The sequence below is a fragment of the Sarcophilus harrisii genome, chromosome 1 (assembly GCF_902635505.1).
Source record: "Sarcophilus harrisii chromosome 1, mSarHar1.11, whole genome shotgun sequence".
NCBI classification, from domain to species: domain Eukaryota; kingdom Metazoa; phylum Chordata; class Mammalia; order Dasyuromorphia; family Dasyuridae; genus Sarcophilus; species Sarcophilus harrisii.
The window spans coordinates 575601695-575621038 of NC_045426.1; the positions used below are offsets into that span (position 1 = coordinate 575601695).

At 36.9% G+C, this 19344-nt stretch overlaps 1 protein-coding gene across 1 annotated transcript in view; it reads left to right on the forward strand.

Moving 5' to 3' along the window:
- Positions 1–12850: 12850 nt before the first annotated feature.
- Positions 12851–19344, forward strand: part of PLEKHF2 (pleckstrin homology and FYVE domain containing 2) — a 33288-nt gene continuing 26794 nt past the window's right edge. Inside the window, exon 1 of the mRNA XM_031947011.1 lies at positions 12851–12999. The gene's annotated coding sequence lies outside the window, so the exon portion shown is untranslated. The remainder of the gene's footprint in view (positions 13000–19344) is intronic.

Consider the following 19344-nt stretch of genomic DNA (forward strand, 5'->3'; position numbering starts at 1 on the left):
CTGAGCTGGCAGGTTATCATATTTCTGTCTCAATTACAAATAGTCTCTTTATCTTTGCTAGGCCAGTAGAATTAGGCACACAGAAAGCTTCCCTCTTCCTCTGTTCCCTTTCCCCTCCCATAGCATCCCTGGGGTCAGAAGCCTTTCTTCCTTTCTCCATACCTGGAACAGAAAAGGGTGAGAAAAATAACGATATAGTGGTATATGCCACTGGCAAGACAAACTCAACAGATCTGGTTTTTTTTTTTTTTCCCTAATCAAAAGAAAATATTTTCTTATCAGCTGAGCAGAGGAACAGTGATCTTTATTCTTCTTAGACAAAAGCTAGTTTTTTTTTAAATAAAAAAAAAACACAACAATGTTCTATTGATCATCTTTTCATTTTTAAAATTCATTATCACTTTTTTCCTACTTCTTCCATCAGTAGAGTTCTTCCTTATAATAAATGAAAAGGGGCATGTGTGTATGTGTGTATATATATGTGGTCCATGTAGATTACATATATCCCTGATGAGGTCCTGAATAAGTAGGTGGGATTGGCAGAAAAAGATTAAAATATAGATGGAATTACTCTTAGAGGAGAAAGGGCCTGATGAGTGTCACATTAACTTTATAGTCCCACCTTGCTGTGTCCAATCAGAAATCCAAGTTATGTCAAACCTCTGAGGTTAAATTTGGCCTATAAAGTGCTCCATTGCTCACTCCCCCTTTCCTGGATCCCTTTTGGGGTTATAACCCCCCACAGCACTCTGCCTTGTGGTGTCTTTTCCCCTGCCTTCCCCCATGTGATGTCTCTCCTCTCATCCCACCATACTTGATGAAGTTTCTCCCCTTTTCTCCTTCTTATAGCTAATTAACTATTTGATGTTAAATTCCTTTTAAGGTTTGGCTGTCAGTTAAAAGCATACTCCGATCTCATGGGGTGTTCCCTTTCTCTTGGTTAATTGAGAATTCCACTAGAGAACATGTCTTTTTTCATGTTAATTGTTATACGCTCTCCCAATTCTATTTCACATTTACCATTCCCGGTGTCCATGTATCTCTTCATTTGTCTGTAATCTGTTCTCTTAAATAAAACTACCTTTTGCCATAGAGAATGGCCATTGTGAATTCTTCACATGATCAAATCCCAACATTTGGTACTTCAACATTTGATGTCTGAATCTCAATCTAACTAGCAATTGTTCTCCTAAATCACATCATTTGGTGCCTACATCAACCACATCATCCCTATGACCTATCTAAATGTAGCTCAAAGTAAGGCAAGAATGAATATGTCTAGTATCTCCTTTCCTCATTCTTCTTTAAGGGAGACTTTGGTTCCTGCCAGGAGAAGCAAAAAAGAGGGAGCAGAGACTGGCCAAGTTTTAGATTCAAGCTAGAATCCTGATTTCGACTTTTTAATGAGAATATAAAGGCTTGATCCTCTTTACACCAAACGCCAGTTCTACAAAAAACATACATAGCAAAGAGCAAATAAACACGTTTATCCAAGATAATAGTAAAACAGAGATCAGAGAAAGTATATATAGAAGAAAATATACCAAATAACACAGTGTGAAGGAGCTCTCCCATAGTGATCAAGATACCTCAGATTAACCAAGAGTTTTTGATCTTATCTAAAGGAAAATTCCTCCAAATCTTTAGAAAACTGGAATAGGTTCATGATAAAGACAGCCAACTCCTCTCATGTTGGACCTGAAGAGAAGTTGGAAATGTCCTTTCCCCTGGATTCCACCAGCCAGTGAAGTCATGAACTGTAAAATCTTTATTATTGTTTGCAATGTATTCAATGGTAAAGAAGAAGAGAGGAAGCCAGATCAAGAAGGTGAATATTGTGGTCTCTTTCTATCTTAACTCAATGGTAAAGTCAAGTATTTGAGCTTCTTTTCATGATTATGTCTATAATACATAGCATTTATATAGTACCCATCTCATGCCATGCACCATGCTAAGCACTTTATGAATATCTCATTTGATTCTCAATTGAGACAAAAAACTGTTCCTTATCTAAGGTCACATAGCTAGTAAATATATGAGGCAGATTCAAACTCAGGTCTTCTTGTCTTCAGGCCCAGGACCCTACCCACTATACCATCTTTGTGCCACCTTCATGCTCTGGAAAGAATCTTCAAAGGATGACTATTTAAACCCACATTATAGTTGCTACTGAAGCTTTGGGTGAGAATGCTACTATGCTTGCAGACTGTAGCAGATTGAGAGCTTAACTCTGCTTTCCTGTCTTGCTTAAGAGCTGGGAAGGATATTACTCATTTAACTGTCCTATTTCTCCTAAATCACTGGCTGTTTTTCCTCACCAAGTATATGGAGACTGCCCCAATGCAGTTGTCCCATTGCAGTGAGAAGCATTTTTTATTGACTGCTTCATAGTTTCTTTTACCATTCTCCTCTTCCCTTCTCCCACCACAACATGCTTTTTGTCCATTTTCTTGATACTGTTTATATCACTGGCATATAAAAGAACTTTGTGACTGATCCTTGCTTGTGGTGGATGTTGTTTACAATGAAAGAAATTTAATATAATATTTTAATAAAAAATTAATAAATATAATTTTTAAAATGTAATGAAATATTTTAATAAAAATAAAAGAAGTTCAATAAAAATCTGGATAAAAGTGGCAGACATATTCATCTTCCCTAGTGAGAAGAGTGAGAGTAATGATTTTTTCCTGGGACATAATGAATTTGGGGTCTGCCTATGATAGTTTTCTTTAACCAGCCTGAATTGATAAGTAGAAGAAATAATAAGCAGAGAAAAGTTAGGAACTCCATAAGAATTAAAGAAATCTTCTCTAAACTAGTAAATAAGATATTTTGAGAGAAAGGCATACTATTTTTAATTCCTTGGCAGAACACTCACTCCTAGATTCCCTTACCATTTTTTCCCCTTTCTCATTACATATAATATGCCTATGTTACACAGCACTCTTACTACATTCTTCTATCGTATGAGGGAAAAACCACTTCCTCACTCCTTTTACCAAAGGGAGGGCCAGAGCAAAACCTTTTTCGTCACTAATGGTAACAGTCTTTTCAAGCCTTTTCACGGAAAGAAGGACCAAAGCAAAACCTCAGCAGCTGTTGAAAAAATTCCTTTTCTTGCATAAGAGAGCTTTTTTTTTTTTTTAAAGCTTTTGGAAGGAAAATTCCTTGGATGACTTCCCGACCTCCTGTAGGTGTAGTGAGCTTCTCTCCCTGTCACACAGGATGCCCCATGCTCTGATGTGCCAATAGCTATGGACAGTTCTTGTGATATGTAAAGTTGCATTATGCAAACTTGTCTTTACATAAAGAATTCTGAAATAAATTTGCATTCTGAAAAAACACCTATGTTAATTTTACAGAATTGTTTTGTTCCTCTTTCTCTGCACCTGTCCTGTGGCTCTCAAATACAAAAAAACTATCCAAGTGGAAGGGGAAGAATAGAGGAAAAGAGTTAACCACCACCACAGCCAGATGGGGATGTTGACTTGATACCTGAGCAAGGAGAGAGACTTTTATCCCATTCTGCCAGCATGTCCAGCTTTCCTGACTATATCTATAGCATCCCTTTGCTTCCTCCTTTACTCCCTGCCCCACTTTGCCCACTTCCTAGCAAATTTGTATTATGGAAAAATCACTTTATTTAGAAGTCTGTGGAATTGTCCACCTATGTTAAATATGAGAACTATCTGTACATAAAATTGTCAATAAGACATTCAAATCACATAGAAAACATGAGTTGCACTGTTTTCATTATAGGAGAAATTATCACAGCAATATGTGTTGGAAGGACATTTTACATTAGTAGTTTTATTTGGGTCCACTGAAGTGAGGAGAAAATAGAAGCTAGAGATCAATGAGGTAAGTCCTGTCACAGCTCAAGTATAAATTCTAAAGAGGTAAATTATAAAAAGCAGGAAGGAAAAAAATTGTCACATTAATTGAAAAATGTTATCTTGATCCTACTTTTGCTAAAATTGCGCAAAATATCAGATTTGGCTTATTAAATGTTGAAATGACCACATTAGTTTGAACAAGATTGAACTAAGAGGAGCCTACTCTTCTCCATTTATATTACCATATTGGGAAGTTAAAAAAAAGATAATTTTTACTCATTAGGGGTAGACTTCAATTGTATATGGTGTAAAGGTATTTATTATAGCAGAGATTCTTAAGCTTTTTTCTGTCATAGATCACTTGGGTAGTTGGGGAAGCCCTTCTCATAATATTTATGACTACATTCACAATTAAATGAATTACTCAATTTCAATAGGAGGTTAGTGAAAATAAAGATGTAGATTTTTCCCTTTTAAGTTCATGGAACTTCTGAAATCTTTGTATAGACTCCTTAGGTGTTAGGTTAGGTTAGGTTAGGAATCCTTGCCCCATATAGGGAGAAACAGGAACAGTGAAAAGTTCCAAATACAGACTTCTGCTGATTCAGAAATGTCTCCGGTTAATGTCATATATGTGTGTACAACCACATATATCTGTACTGATTCAACCTCAATTCTACATACATAAATAGATATTTGATTTAAATATCTCAAAGAGTCATAATTAGCACATATATACTTGTCTTGACATGAAATACAACTGTGATGAATTAAAAGTTCAAGAAACATAATTTCTGGGTAATCATTTTATTATGGCTAGCAAATAATAAAAAAGAATGGTCATTTGGCCAGCTCTAATAAGCCAAAGATGGTTCATGGAGGCAGCTTGATGCTTATATGCCTTTGGAAGAGTGGGTGGTCCTGAGAGGTGGCAATCAATTCTGATTGGTTAATAGTTAAAGAGTATTATAATGAGCCTTCCTCCTTTCAGCTATCTTGTCTAAACTGCTTAATTCTCTGCTTGTTATTATGTACCACTATTCCATACTTTGTTAAACACTAAAAGACTGAAGAATTCTAATAGGAAGTGTGAAATGATTAGGATAGGAACACAGGTCGAAATAGATGAGGAATGCTAAAAGTTAGAGGTACAGTTTTGAATATAGAAAATTCTTAATTATTTCTTTTCATTAAATCTAATTATATAAACATAGGAGTTATATATACATGAAGGAATGAACTCAGAAATCCACTGGGGTGTAGTATGATACTCCATTTCTACCATCTTCCTTCTCATTTGAAGAATAAAATTCTGTGGTTTTGAAAAATCAAAGCTATTTTCAATTATGAAGAATAAGCATTTACATAACACCTGCTATTTTCCAGATGCTATTTTTTTTTAAATATTATCTCAGTTGATTTTGCCAGGTAGGTGCAATTATTTATGAAAATGACAATGTTACCCAGAAAGTAAAGACATATTTTCAAAGTTCTCAAGATATAAAAATGGCATATGTATGGTAATAATTTTGAAATTTAAAATTTTTTATTAGGTTCTTCTGTTAATGGGACCTTAGGTTAGTTTTTAACTTTTTAAAAAGTTAGTTTTAAAACTCAATCTGGATACCATTTTTAAAAAATGGTGTTTTTAAAATTTATGTTTTGAGTCCTGTATAGTCTCAGTTTTGCTTTCTTCTTCTGCAGGTTGTAAGGATAATTCTTGAAAACAATCCAGAAAAAATTCTGTGGCAGGAACCAAACATTTGATGCCCTTTTGCTTCCACAAGTGTTTAAAAGTGAAATACAGTTAAATACTGATAAGCTTTATTTTTGACAAGATAATAAACATGAAACATTTAATTTTTCTAAGTTTCAACATTAAACATATTAATAACATTTCTGTTTGGATTCAAAGCACCTAATTTACAGAACCTAGACAAGACAAAATGCCAGAGCACTGGTTAGAAACAATTAATAGACCTCTTGCATGTCCCATATGTTCACAATGTAAAATTTCATAAGACTAAAGGTTTCATTTCTGTCAGGAAACTTTAATTAAGTTCTATATAGAAATACTGATAAATTTTTAAAAATGTAATTTGACCAGTTAAGACGACTTAGCAAATATGCTAAATAGTAGTTTGATATTTAAAAAAAAATAATACTTTAGGAAAATAAGTTTATATTTGTGACTCCAAACCACTCAACAATTGACTTCTAACCCTTGAATCCCAAATGTTCTAAGGCTATGTTCTGTAGTAGATAACAGGAAATGTTTCACAAAAAAACCTAAGATTGAATAAACGTCTTATAGACAGGATCCAGAAAAGACTTTTCATAGGAAAACCAGTAGCTTCCTGCTTCAAATGATTATTTTAGAAGAAAATGAATAATACATTTGGTGGTAGGTGTGATTGTTCAATTAATTATTGTTACAAAAGTATTCTGACATGTACAAAGTCTATTCCACATCTTTGGCATGCATGAGATGCTAGCAACTTTGGATGCACCCAAATTGCTGGCAGAACACGAAGATAACCACAATTTTCTGTTTTTAAATGTTCCAAAGGATTCATTTGTTGACTTGGCCAGTGTCTATCTCTTAATGCTTCCAAGAAGACTAGGTAGATTTCAGTATTCAGAAATTTGAATATCTGGGCCTGTAAAAGAAACAAAAAAATGTATTTTATGTAGAAGATTTATCTACAAACTGGGTCTTTTTTTTGAGAGTGGATTTTTAACAACGGGGTCCTAGTATTAATTTAGGTTTTAGGATAATAAACATAAATCCAGAAGGGATAATGGATTAAAAATCTAATCCAAAATATTAATTTTATTTACTATTGAAGAAACAGGCCTAATGAATTTTAACATGTTCAATTTCTTTTGACTTGTAAGCCAGTGCTTACTGTTTTCAATGATTCACCTGAGCCTATTATTTTGTATTTGTTGCTGAGTAGGTATTAGAGACTACAAATCAATTTCTAGTAATTAGCTGGTCCTATAGCTCATAAAGATGCAAAACAACTAAACAACAGGGCTTACCATGTGATTTTGGCTTGCTTCTTTCTCTTTTGTGAGCACAAATTTCTTAATAGGTCATTTTTTTTTCTTTTTCCCCCCAATAAATTTTTATTTTATTTCCCAATTACATGTAAAATTTTTAACATTCTTTTTTAAAATGTTAAGTTCCAAATTATTTCACTCCTTCTCAATCTTCCTCCCTCCTTGACAAGGCAGGAACTTTGATATTATATATGTTGTTCTGCAACATATATTTCTATATTAGCCATGTTGCAAAAGAAAACAGGCAAAAAAGAGAAAAATAAAAACTTTAAAGTATGCTTTAATCTATTTTCATAATTTATTATTTCTCTCTCTTGAGGTAGATAGCATTTTTCATTATGGGTCCTTTGAAATTGTTTTAGATCTTTTTTTGTTTTTTAAGGATTTATTGTGCTTATTTTTTTTTTTTTTTTAGTTCCAAATTCTTCCTTCCCCTCTCTCAATGACTGAGAAAGCAAACATCAATTATACATGTGAAACCATGTAAAACATAGGTCCATCTATTAGCCATAACACACACAAAAAAGTAAGAAAATCATACTCTAGTTTGCACTTAGGGTTCATTTGTTAGCTTTCTGGAGGTGGATAGCTTTTTAAATTTATGAGTCCTTTGGAATTGTCTTTGATCACCTATTGATCAGTGTAGCCAAGTCTTTCATAGTTGATCATCACTGTATCACTGTTATTGTTGTGAACAATGATCTCCTATTTCTTTTCACTTCACTTTGCATTAGTTTATATAGGTTTTACCATTTTTTTTTCCTGAACTCTCCCCCATTTCTTATAGCACTATAGTATTCTATCACAATGACATGCTTGTTCAGCTATTCCCCAATTGATAAGTATCCCTTCAATTTCTAATTTTTTGCCACCATAAAAAGAGCTGCTAAAATATTTTTGCACAAATGGGTCCTTTTCCTTTTTTTCCCCCCTGAGGCAATTGGGGTTAAGTGACTTACCCAATGTCACACAGCTAAGAAGTATTAAATGTCTGAGGACAGATTTGAACTCGGGTCCTCCTGACTTCAGGGTCTGTCCTTTATCCAATGTACTATCTGCCCCTTTCTTTGATCTCTTTGGGATACAAAACAGTGACATTGCTCAGTCTAATGGCATGCACAGTTTTACAACTCTTTGGGCATAGTTCCAGATTATTCTCCAGAATTGTTCACAACTTCAACAAAAATTATTTGACTTATCTATTTTCCCACATCATATAAGTAATTTCTGATAGGTGTGAGATGGTACCTCAGAATTGTTTTAATTTTCAATTCTCTAATCAATAAGTAATTTTTTCATATGATTATATTTTGACTTCTGAAAACTGCCTATTCTTTTCCTTTGACCATTTATCAATTGGGGAATGGCTCTTATATTTACAAATTTGACTCCATTCCCTATACTTTTGAGAAATAAGGCCTTTATCAGAGAAATTCCCCATAAATTTTTTGATTCTATTTCATACACCTTTTAGCAAAAGTTTCCCAAATTGTTTTTTAAAAAAAAAATTATTTAAAACACAAAATAGAAAAAAAAACAACAGAAAAGGGGAGGGATTGCCATGTGTAAAGCAAAGCATAAGAGAGGATTCAAAATAGGAAACAATTTATTTCCACTTCAAGAAAATTTATATAATAAAAACTACCCATTGTGTTCAGAGCTATCTTTTCTTTGCTTCCTTTTAGGTTTTCTTTTTGTTCTCTGCTTTCTCGCCTTTCTTTCCACCCCCCTTCCTCCAAAAGACTACAATTAAAAGTTAGAATATATATACATACATATATATGTATATGTAGATATACACACACATATATATACATATACATTCATATATATCTATGTAAAGTCATACTACATTTGTTTGTCCTATTTCTCTAAAGGTGGATAATAACATCATCCTTCATAAGCTTAAGCCTTTCCGTATTTTTTCTAAATCCACCAACTCACCATTTCCTACACCTTCCTACATATTCCAACTTTATACTAATTATTTTAAAGTCTAAAACAATATTGATGTATAATGTAGTTTCTTTATTTTTCTCTTTTGATTAAATTTATTTTAACTTTAACTATGAGATCAGTGATTAGTACCCCTACTTTTTTTTTTTCAAATAAATTCTACTACTGATCATTATGTTTGTATCTCTTATTTCCAGTCCTTGCCAACTCCTATTTTACTTCTGTTTCCTTACATATTAACATTCTCCTCGACTTTTACCTTCAGGACACCTCTTTTAACCTCTCCTTTTTCCTTCCCCTCCTTTCCCTCCCTTTTCTGTTAATCTATATACTCTTCTAGACACTTTCCCTTATCCTATTCCCTTTCCCTCTTATTTCTTTATAAATTTAGAAAACTTTTATACTGTTTTTATACTCTCTCTCTCTGGCCCTCCCTATATATATGTAAAAATGTGTGCCTCCGCCATTTACATATAAATACAAACAAATGTGTATGTGTATATGGTTCTTTCTTCAACCGATTCCTGATGTGAACAGGATTCCAGAATCACCAGCTCTCTATTCCCCTAATTCCTCTGTAAATTCTTGCTCTTGCAACTCATTCTTTTAACATACTTTTAAAAACTTTCCCCTACCGTTTTGCTTTTTAGAATCACAGCATACTCAGCTCTACCCAAATCTTTCTTTCAAACTTCTCAATTACTAATGACAACCCTAGACATATAATTTCCATTTCCATATAATAAACAGTCTTTATTGAGTTCCTCAAAATTAGTCTTTGATGTTTATATCTCTTGGATTTTACATGCCAAATTAACTATTAGGTTAATGTGTTTTTGCAACAAAATCCTGAAAGTCTGGCAATTCATTGAATGTCTTCCCTCTCTCCCCCTCAGGATTATGCTTAATTTTCTTGGATATGCTATTTTCAGCTACAATCCTAATTCTTTTGCTCTTTGATATATACTGTTCCAAAACCTATTATTCTCTTATGTTTTACATTTTGTTCCAGTTTTTTGTTCTTTATATTTTGAGAACTTGTTTCCTTCAAGAAAATATAAGCTCTTTCAAGGTGAGATTCTGTTCCATTTTTGTCTTTATCTGCGGTTTCTGACACAGATGTTTAATAAATGTTATTGAATGAATTAATGAAGTTAATTGTGTATACTTCAGTTTCTCCTGATTCAACAGTAAATTATCTGAAGTAGTTTTATGTATTTCTTTCATGTTTACCAATTACAGGGAAGCTCAGTAAAGGCTTTTTGAATGAATCAAGTCACTTCCTAAATGGTTTAACAATGAATACTATAAATGGCACATTTTTCAGTTAAATTGAGGTCAGAAGAATTATGCTCAAAAAGTTACCGAACTGTGCATACCCTTTGATCCAGCAGTGCCACAAGGAGATACTAAAGAAGGGAAAGGGACCTGTATGTGCCAAAATGTTTGTGGCAGCCCTGTTTGTAGTGGCTAGAAGCTGGAAAATGAATGGATGTCCATCAATTGGAGAATGGCTGAATAAATTGTGATATATGAATGTTATGGAATATTATTGTTCTGTAAGAAATGACCAGCAGGAGGATTTCAGAAAGGCCTGGAGAGACTTACACGAACTGATGCTGAGTGAAATGAGCAGGACCAGGAGATCATTATATACTTCAACAACAATACTATATGATGACCAGTTCTGATGGACCTGGCCATCCTCAGCAATGAGATCAACCAAATCATTTCCAGTGGAGCAGTAATGAACTGAACCAGCTATGCCCAGAGAAAGAACTCTGGGTGATGACTAAAAACCATTAAATTGAATTCCCAATCCCTATATTCATGCCCACCTGCATTTTTGATTTCCTTCACAGGCTAATTGTACAATATTTCAGAGTCCGATTCTTTTTGTACAGCAAAATAATGGTTTTGACATGTATACTTATTTTGTATTTAATTTATACTCTAATATATTTAACATGTACTGGTCATCCTGCCATCTAGGGGAGGGGGTTGGGGGAAGGAAGGGAAAAATTGGAACAAGAGGTTTGGCAATTGCCAATGCTGTAAAATTACCCATGCATATAACCTGTAAATAAAAGGCTATTTTCAAACAAATAAATAAATTGAGGTCAGGAAATTTTTTTTTTTTTTTAAATGAATCACTCTGAAGCAGTACGGCTATTCCTGGACAGAGGTCATAGTGGAGAAAGACCTGAGTTCAAATCTCACTGTGATACATATTAGGTACTATACGACTCTGGACATACTTATATTACAGAATGAAGGCTGATATTCATTGGTACAAGTTTTTTCCCCTATATTTCCTATACAAGTGAAATTAAAGGTGGAGTCACAAGCCATGAAATGTAGCACTGGATTCTTCTCCAATGCCTTCATTTTACAGATAAGGAAACTGAGGCCCAGACAGGTTAAGAGATTTACTTAAGGCACGCAGGTAAATTGGCAGAGCCTAAATTTAAACTCGGTGTTTCTCCCTCCACATCCAGACAACTTTCCTCCTTTTCACATTGTTTCTACTTAACTCTAATTTTAAGATTTGCCATTTCACTGAACAAATGGAAAAGGCCCTGAAAGGGCCAGCTGCCCATCACCGCATCCCCCATTAATATGGGAGGAGGAAAGGGAAATCATCAAGACCCTCAACAAATCACACTCCCCTCTCAGAATCCAGTTTCCTCACCTTTAAAAAGTGGGGATACTAACAGAAAGCAGGGCATCTATGTGGCACATGGTCTGGAATCAGGAAGACCCAACTTCAAACGCAACCAAATTCACTTAATTAGCTCTGTGAAATGCTCTGGAGAAGGAAACGGCAAACCACTTCTACAGCTTTGCCAAGAAGACTCCAAATGGGGTCACAGCCATCTAACTTTGCAGACAAACAAATTAGGACCTAGGGGCATTAAGGGATCTGCTCAAAGGCACCCAGGTTACATAAACCGAAAAGTCAGAATCAGAACCCTGGTCCAAGCCATCAACCAATCAATATTTCTGAATCGTCTACCCCCACTTTCCCCACGCAAAGTACACAGTCCAGAGGGCGGGCTTTCTTTTTTTTTTCTCCCCCCAAAAACAAGTATTTATAATAATAAATTATTTATTATGATTATTTACATATATAATTATAAATTATTATATTATAATAAAATTATAATAATTATTATCATTTACATAGCACCTTCATTATCTCATCCTCTCAAAAGCCGCGGAAGAAGCTATCAGTCCCTTTTTTTTTTTTTTTTTTTTTTTTTTTAACAGAGGCTGTGGTTGGGCAAGAATCTAAGTGCCCAGAATCACGCTGCTCCTAAGTGGCTGAGGCAGAATTCGATCTCAAGCCTTCTTGACCCCAGGCGGTGCCGACTACGTGTCTAGAATCGCTCAATCCAAAGGGCGGGTCCCAGTCCTCGGCGAAGCGGTTGCCATTGCTATTACCATCCATACATAAATGGGACACCGCGCTTAAAAGTTGATCGAGCACTTGGAGAAGGAAGGGCAGGGGGGGATAGAGAAAAAGCGGCGGCGCCCGCAACTGGATCGGGAAGAAGCCCTGCCCAAAATGGCGGCGAGACCCTCCCCGCTCGCTCTTGTCCAACCCCGCCCCTCCCAGATCTCGGGGTGGGCCGGGCCCCCGCGGTTTGCCCCGCCCCCGCGGTTTGCCCCGCCCCCGCGGTTTGCCCCGCCCCCGCGGTTTGCCCCGCCCCCGCGGTTTGCCCCGCCCCCGCGTGCCTCGAAGGCGGGGTGGGTGTGCTCTCCAGCTCGTGCGCGCGCGGAATGCCGCGCACGCGCCGCCGCGCAGGAGGCGGTTGAGCCCGCAGTTGACTAGAGGAGGTGGTGGCGGCGGCGGCGGCGGGGGGCGGGGAAGTCTGGGGAGCGGCGGTTGAGAGTCACCTGTGAAGAAACGGCCGCTCGCCGCGCTCCTGGCTCTGCGGTCCGTGTCGCCTTGGAGCTGGGGCTCGGCGGCGGCTCCGGCGCCCACTCCGTGGCGTCCTCTAGCAGCCGAGGAGAGGGGCTCGCGCCGAGCCCGGGCGGGGGAGGGCGGCCGGGCGGGGACGCCGCCAGCCGCCGGCCGTTCCTCACTCCCAGCTACCGAGAAGCTCTCGCTGACTGCTGCCGGGCGTCCGGCCGGGTAGGTGTCTCCCGCGCCTGCGAAGGGAAACTTTGCGAGTCTTCTTTGGGCGCGGAGCGTCGTCGTCCTCTCTCCTCCCGGGCGGCGGCGGCGGCGGCGGCGGACGCCATGTTGGGGTCTGGGGAGAACGGGGCGCCCGGCTGCCCCCTCCCGCGTCGGCCGGACGCGCGGGAGCCCCGCCAGTCGGGGGTCGGGGGAAAGGGCGGCCCCTGAGGCTTCCGTCCCGCTCCAGCCCGCCTCGGCGCCCCCTGTCCGACCCCGCTCCTCGCGCCGGAGGCCCGAGCGCGCGCCCCGGGACCGCGTCTCCGCTCCTGCGGTTAGCGAGTCAATCTCAGCCGGTCAGGGAAAGAAGTGGCACCGACACCGCTGCGGGGCGCCGGGGCCCCAAGTGTGCCCAGGGCGGGGCACCTCCCGTAAGGGTCGGGGACGCTTTCCTTAGTGGGTTTGTCAGCGCCTCCGCATTTTGTCTGATTGCAACGGCGGTTCCCGGGTCACTATTTCCTCGGAGGCTTTCCAACCCAGGGTGTTGTTTGTGCCGGGCTTCGTCCTGTTACGTCCTGGGTGTAAAACCTTTAGGCTTTGGATGCACGTTGTGATTATGCTGGGACATCACCCGTATATTTCTATCGAAAACTATTGCAAATTACGTCAAAGTGGGAGTTGGCTTTTTTCTTAGCGATAGTTATGCAGTCGAAGACAGCTTAGACGTTTCACCAAAAAAAAAAAAAAAAAAAAAAAAAAAAGTGCTTCGACCTGTTGTGTCAGAAATAAGGAGAAGCGAGGTAAACAGTGACAAGTAATTTTTCGCTAATGTTGTCACATTCCAAACTCAGTCTTACCTCCTTTGTGACCTCTGGGATTTGATAGGGAGTTGAGGATATTCAGCATTATGAAATCCCGAATTAATTTCTCCTTTGCTCAAGCTCGGACAACAGTGAAATCGAACTTTGTTAAAATTTGTTAACAATTTAAACAATGTTTTAAAAAAATCTCAAGTAGGATATTTTAAACTGAGTAAATAAATTTAAGGATTTAAGTATACTCAGACTTAATCCCTAAGAAGCATTTGATTATGGAAACCTGGATGGTAGGGGGAAGAGGCCTTCTGGATCTGAATCAACCTCCTTACCTGGGAAGGTTGCAGCTTGCCCAGAGTTACAAAGACAAAAGGCAGAATTTAAAATCTAAATCCTCTGAATTAAATTAGAATTAAGGATTTAACCATTGCTTTTTGCATTGTCTTAAACTAAAGTACCGAATAAGATTATTTTTTCAAAGCGTCATTTTAATTAGAAATGTGTTGCAGTTAACCCAAATTGTGAAAATGAAATTTTTTGGGGGGGAGGGGGCAGGGGTACTTTTAATTTATTATTTCATAGTAGTTAAATTAGAAGGTTGTGGAATTAAGCCATTGACCTTTTAGATTCTTGTCACTGTATTATTAAATACATTTAATAGTTTTTTTCCCCTTTCAATACTGTCTACAATTACATCTACAATTTGGGCTCCTTCCCCACTAGTTTTAAAATTATTCTCCAGGTATCAAAGCTCCTTTAAATTCGGACCCTTTTCCTAGATGCCCACCTGAACAAACCACTAAAAGTAGGCTGTCAGATCTTAGAGTGAAATGGTTGAGAACTTGAAAAAAAATTCAAATTATATGAATTAGTATGGCATACCCACATGGCATTTCTGATAGTATTCAAGTCCATCTAACTTTTTCATGAAATCACAACTGAGGGAGGACCATTAGGGATGTATGAAAGAATTGTAATCATTCTTACTGAATACAACTCGCTTTCCAAGAATAGTTTACAACTGTTAAAAATGGAAAAATTTGAAACATTCACTTGAAAAAAATTGAATAATGGCTGTTATCAGTCTTGTAATGGTACATTTTTTATTGAATAAGTTGGCTTTTGTATTACTGCTGTAAATCCACACTTTTTGTGTAGGGAATAGATTATACTTCACTATTATTATGGCTGGAGACCAGACTAGAGCTTTGATTTCATTGATATCGTAAGCTTTTGGGTGAGAAAATGCTACAAAGGCAGGTAGGCACCTTCTCTGCAGCTGTCTATTAGAGTTGACAGAAGCATTGAGGAGGTTAAAATGACTTAAGGAGAGGCAGAATTTTATATCCAGGTATTCCTGATTTCCAAACCGACTCCCTGTTCATTCTTTGTTATTATCTCTCTTTACCATTATTGGAAATGAATAAATTTTTCATTAACTTAGATTTCTGACCATGTGGTTGGCTAGTGGGGAAAAAACCAAACCCAACTCTTGAGGACATCCTTTGCCTTATGGTTTTATTATAGACTCTTCATTCTATGAAATGTCCTTCCATTTGTTCATCATATTTTGTCTTTTTACAGCCTTACTGAAAATCCATCTTTCCTGACTTGAAATCATCTCTCCCTAAACATGTTTTAATTGCTTTTTAATCCTAATCTCCTTGAGCATAGGAGGTGTATTGTAATATTTTCTCTAAAATGTAATCTTCTCTGTTGAGCTTTTTCCTTGGAGTCTCTGGGAGCAGCCTTCATTTCAGTTCCGTAATCACCACAGAAGTAGTCAGGGGTTAAAGTCCAAATCCTTTATTATCTCCTTCAAAGTCTTATCTCCTTCACTTGGGGCTCTTAAAGGCCTTCCGGAGTCTTGGTTTCAGTGGAGAAGTGAAGGAGGAGAGCCTGCCAACTAAGGTGGTGTGAGATGGGATGAATGAATCTAAGTCCAAAGGCTTGTTCTTCAGCCTCCAGCCACCACAGAGATGGACAATGGGATGAATTTGTCTCAGCCTCCGAGAGCTTCTAGTGTATTTGTCTTTCCTGGCCCTGAGAGCTTCTTATATATGCTGTACACTGAGTACAAACCTATCATTTTATCACTAGGAAACCATTATTTGTTGTAGGATTAAGTCAATGCTAACCTAGATTTAACCATTGTCTCCTCAATTCCACTTAGTACCTTATTTCAAGTTCTGACCCATAACAGTGTTTCTTGTTTATATGCTGAATACTTAATATAGTATTATGAACTCTGTGAAATGCACAAATTGCTTTCTTTAGAGATCGTTTTAGATGGATAGATATACTCAGCAGTCTATTTGGAAACTTCAGAACACTGACTTTGAATTTCTTTGGATGACTTGGTGACTCAGTATTAATTAAAACTGCAGTTAACTTGCATATTTGTAGTGGTCTTACAGATGTCAAAAATGGTGCAGTTATTTCAACTCTACCATGGTAATAAAAGGGAAGTAGTGGATCTGCATACTATTGTATAGACATCTCTGTCTAAAATTGTCCCAGCCAACTTTGTTTCATAATAATATACCTAGGAAATAATAAACCTAACAAAACTGTTGCTCTAATGGGAACACCAGATGCCAGATGATCCAAGTCCCTCTGGAAAGTAGCCATTGAAGCCCTTAATACTAAGGCTAATCAAAAATGGTATCTTGTAAGAGTAGGGGTAGTGTGAGATGAGAAGCTCATCAAATCTCAAAGGGCTTGCAGGAGGAGGACTTACCATCCTAATTTCCAGGGTTAGCAGAGAGAGGCATGTGTGGCACAACTCAATTCTCACCCTTGCTTAAGAACAGTACTTTACTTAATAAAAATGCTGGTTAAATTGGAATATATAGGTTTTTTTGTTAATCATGTGAAAGATAGTAGTAGATGTTTCATTCAAGTAGTTGTTTGTAGGATGAGCCACCAATTGTTTTACAGACTAAATAGAAATATTTTGAAAGGCATGTGAAGTTAATAGTCTTAAGCAATGTAAAGTAATCATTGACAGGTAGTGGTAATGACAATAATAGATTCTAGCATTTTGTTCATGATGGAATCACTAAAAAAACCCTCTAGAAATGAATACAATAATAGGTTATATAAATGCTCTGAAACAGTTCTTGATGAAAAGGCAAATTAAATTACTGATTATTGTAAAAGTGACGAAAGTGACCCTTATACATTGACCATGTACAGTTTAGACATCGTACTATATTTGAAATTTTGTTTATGATTCTTATATCAGTGACTAAATTATTCAGTAAAAATGTGATGATCACATTTAAGGTAATTCTCAGAATTTTAAGTAAATCAAAAAAAATTTCATTTTAATATGAAGTATTTTATTTTTCCAGTTACATGTAAAAATAATTTTCAGCGTTCATTTTTTACAATTCTTTTAAAAATTTTTTATGGATAATAGCCTTTTATTTTCAAAATACATGCAAAGATAATTTTCAGCATTTATCCTTGCAAAACCTTGTTCCAAATTTTTCTTCCTTTCTTCCCCCTCCCCACTTCCCCAGAGAGCAAATAATCCAATATATGTTAAATATGTGCAATTCTTCTATACATATTTTCAGTTATGCTGCACAAGAAAAATCAGATAAAAAAGGAAAAAAATGAGAAAGCAAACAAAAAAAGATGAAAATACTATATTGTTATCCATACTCAATCCCTACAGTTCTCTTTCTGGATGCAGGTGGATCTCTTCACAGGTCTGTTGGAATTGTTTTGAATTATCTCATTGTTGAAAAGAATCACGTCCATTAAATCAACATTCATTTTTACAAGATTTTTAGTTATAATTTTTTTTCTCAGTTTCCTCCCCTCTCTTCAAGACAACAAGGTATCTGATATAGATTATACATGCATTAACATTTTTAACATGTTTCCCAATTAGTCATGTTGGAAAAGAAAAATCAGAACAAAGGGGAAAAACCATAAGAAAGAACAAAACAATTTAAAAAGGTGAAACTAGGGTGCTTTGATTATCCATTTATAGTCCCTTCTCTGCATATGTATGGCATTTTCTATATCAAGTCTCTTGGTATTATCTTGGATCACTGTTGCTAAGAAGAACTAATTTTATCATAGTTGAAAATCATACAGTTTTGGTGAGTAATCAAAAAGTTTTGATTTTATTTTTAAATAAGTAACAAAAGAAGGTCCAGTGTAGCATAGTGGATAGAGTCTAGTATTACTACTTCTGACCATTTATCTCTAGATAATATACTTACCCTCTCCATGCCCCAAGCAATTATCAAAGACAGAATTACAATGTTTTTAGAGTTAGAAGGGACTAGAGTGGCCAGCTAGTCCAGTGTTGATCTTGATCACTTTCAAGGCAAATTAACCAAAAGAGTGATCTTTTTGGGGGGACTAGATATATGATACCCTGACATACTGACCCTGCAATTCATCTATAATTTTTTAGGGGACAGCAACTTATGGAGAAGAGAAAACTTAGGAAATCATAATAATTGTATTCTCTATTTGAAATGTTATGTGACTCCCTAGGGATTAGACTGGCTCTGTTTGGCAGAAGTTAGAACTGGGAGCGGTGGGTAGAAGTTGCAAAGAGGAAAACTTTGGTTTGATGTCCAAAAAAAGAGAGCGAGTGAGCCATAAGAAACTTTAGATCCCTCTTCCAGTTGTTCATTTTGCAGAAAAGGAAATTTAACACCCAGAGAAGTTGTGTGTTATTCAATGTCAAGAACAGATGAAGGATTTGAATCAAGGTGCTCTTCAAAATCTGTTGCTCTTCCTTTGTTCCATGAATGTACCAGGAAGGTAATGGTTTTTCCTTGTTTGGAGGTCTTTAAGCAGAGGCAGAATAAACACTGAGGAGATATGTTGTATAGTTTCAGCAACTCTTTGAGTAACAGCCAAGAAGAATAATTTGCAGGTGTTTTTCTAAATCCACAATATATATCCCATCCACATCTGAGCCATTCTCTTCATTCATAACCACTATCCTAATTTAGGCTCACTTTACTTCTGGGTTGACTAGTGACTCCTAATTAGTCATCCTATCTCTAGTTTTTCCCTTCTTTATTTTATCCTCTAAACAGCTGCCAAATTGATATCCCTAAAGCATAATTCTTTCCCTGCTCAAAAGTTCTGTAAGTCTCTCCTGCTTCATAAACTCCAGTGGTTATCTCTTGCTTTTAGGATGAAACACAAATCTTTCTTTTTGACTTTTAAAATTCTTCATAATCTAGTTCCAATCTACCATTCTAGGCTTTTTTGTTCATTGATGTCCTTTATCTTCTTTGTATACGTAGGGTTTTCCCATATGTGGCCTTATATCTATGTCCCTATGCCTTAACACTATCTTTCATTCACTCCTGTAATGCAGATTTTTACAACTTTTCCTACTCACTACCTCTTTTTGCCAGAAAAATTTTGGTGTGACCCCGGGTATTTAAAATAGGTATGACAAATCAAACATTTACTGATAATGAAACTATTCAGTTTCATGATCCCTTGTGGTGGGGGTCACAACCCACAATTTAAGAAGCTTTACTGTAATGCATTCTTTCCT